The following is a 2,466-nucleotide window of genomic DNA, read 5'->3' on the forward strand; positions in this document are numbered from 1 at the left end:
ATGTATGTGAGATATACATGTGAATAAACTTCTCTGTGTTTTTCTCTTGGTAAATCGGTCTTTTGTTCCAGGGGCCCTGGCCAAGAACTTAGAAGGGTAGAGGAAAAATTATTTTTTGCTACCCTGCAGGGTCAAAGTCATGAAGCACCTTTCCTTTAGATGTTTAACATGCTCTCCAAATAAACTTCTAGCCAGAGATAAGGGGATCCGAGGACAAGGCTGAAACCCACACCAGACATAGGGTGTGTGTGTATGTGTCTGTGTGCACACAGAATTCTATGAATTTCTTGCAAACAGAATATATTACATTGTATGGGGGGTGGTTAAAGGTATTAAATTGTTAAATGCCAATATTTAAATCATACAACTTTTGTAACCTTGATTTAGTCTCCCTCCTCCCTTTTAAATATAGTAGGGTTATAGTCTCCAAATTTGCGAGTGACTTTTTTTTTTGATTTTCTAGAAGTTTTTAATGTATTTTTTAAATTATACTCTTAACAGTAAATTCTTACAAAGATGTTTTATGATTACATCATAACAAGCAATTGTTTACTGGGACAAAGAAGATATGCTAAAAGACAAACGAATTATTATAATTAAATATGCACAACTTACTGACATTTTTCTTAAGACAAAAAGACTGGGATATATCCACTGAAGTCTAGGCATTCTGCCATCACTTCTGTTACCAACTGGAGTCAAAGTTTTAAAATTCCTGTGATCTTGAATGTCTTGTTAAGTGTTAGAGGGCTTTTTTTTTCTTTTAGCTACTAGATTTTTTAGGAAAAATTCACCTGCTTTATGTGAAGAACACACCAGAGGGCCACTTGCAGTCTAATGAAATCCAAGTTCATTTCCTGCTTTTTTCCCAGTATTTGAACTTTTCAGGAGTAATGTATTCTTCAACCTTAAGGTGGCGCTTTGTTGGCTGCATATATTGTCCCAAAGTCAAACAGTCCACATCTGCCTCACGAAGTACTTTCATCGTTGCATATACTTGCTCGTCATCCTCACCTAAACCCAACATTATAGGTGTTTTAGAATAACATCAGGTCAAACTTCCTTGGCATGTTTCAGTACACGTAGAGACTGGTCCAAATTGGCCCGGGGATCACGAACTTTCCTCTGTAGTTCTGGAACTGTTTCTACATTATGTGCATACACATCTGATCCTGACAGAGCAACTTTTTCTGTTGCTTTAAGATCTCAGAAATCAGGGGCGAGACATTCCACAAGGATTTTCGGATTCCTTTCCTTTAAGTAAGGCACAGTCTCTGCAGAGTGCTCAGCTCCTCCATCAGGCATATCTTCTCGCTCCACAGACGTCAGGACTACATAATCCAGACCCCACTCTGCAATTGCCTTTGCAGTATTGTAGCACTCCTTGGCATCCAGTGGAGGTGGATTTCTTGCAGTCTTAGCAGAACAAAACCTACAACCTCTTGTACATGTGTCACCCATCAACATGATCGGGGCAGTGGCAGTGGCATAGTCTCTGCCTCCCCAACACTCTCCAACATTGGGACACCGAGCTTCCTCACACCCTGTATGGAGATTTAAATCCTGCATTGTATTTTTCAGTTTATTGTAATTTTTTCCCCATGGGAATCTCTGTCTTTAGCCATGGAGGTAGTCTTAACCGTTCTCCTTTCTGGCGTTTTATGCCTCCTTTATACTCATCCCAGGTGCTCTTGTCTGCTAGATCACCAGATACAAAATCTTGAAGGTCTGGTCCATTCTGTAAAAATTCCTTTTTTTTTTTTTTTTAAATCTGGCAAGGAACTTACTTGACTGGACTGCATAAATATCTTCCAAATACCCAGGGGCCCACGGTGTGGACTGCGCTCCCGCAGCATAGAGACATCCCTCTCTTCTTTTGCTAGTAGGGCCAAGGGATCACTAATTCCCAGGAAAAGAGAGATGGAAGAAAAAAGAGAGTGACCTATGTTTAAACGGCCTGGATATGCACCAAAAGTTGCAGTGAGCTTTAATTATGCTGACTGTAAACCAAAAATACATGGTACACAGTATGACAAATACAAGGATATTTATGGCAACAAGAGGGAAAATTGATAGAAATTAGAAATGTTTTGGAAAATTTGGAAGGAATGTTGTCATAAATATGGAAATTTCTCCTAGAAAGTGTAGGTCACTCTGTGCCACCACGGGAGAGTCCTGGTCATCTTTTTTCCTCAGCATTGACAGACAATTTCGGTCTCTTGAAAATTATGTAATTTCACATTTCTCCATTCCTCACATTACATCAGACACAATGGATACAAAAGCAACTTGAATATTGTTTGGTTCTCTTTAATGCTAATTACTATTAGTACTGGACTATACTCATTGACATAGCTATGGTCTAGAGTTTGAATTTGCACAACCTCAAATCTCAGAGACCAGATCTAGAGGTAGCTAGAAATCTGTGAAGTGTTGACTTTCTAATGCAGAGGCCTGTTTAAAAAC

The 2,466-nt window shown here is 39.2% G+C and overlaps 1 pseudogene across 1 annotated transcript; it reads right to left on the reverse strand.

Moving 5' to 3' along the window:
* Positions 1-788: 788 nt before the first annotated feature.
* On the reverse strand, positions 789-1,864 carry LOC309968861 (lipoyl synthase, mitochondrial-like; annotated as a pseudogene). Its single transcript has one exon. The product of its transcript is annotated as a lipoyl synthase, mitochondrial-like (transcript).
* Positions 1,865-2,466: the final 602 nt, after the last annotated feature.

Source organism: Leucopleurus acutus (genome assembly GCF_964270905.1).
Source record: "Leucopleurus acutus genome assembly, chromosome: 11".
Lineage (NCBI taxonomy): Eukaryota > Metazoa > Chordata > Mammalia > Artiodactyla > Delphinidae > Leucopleurus > Leucopleurus acutus.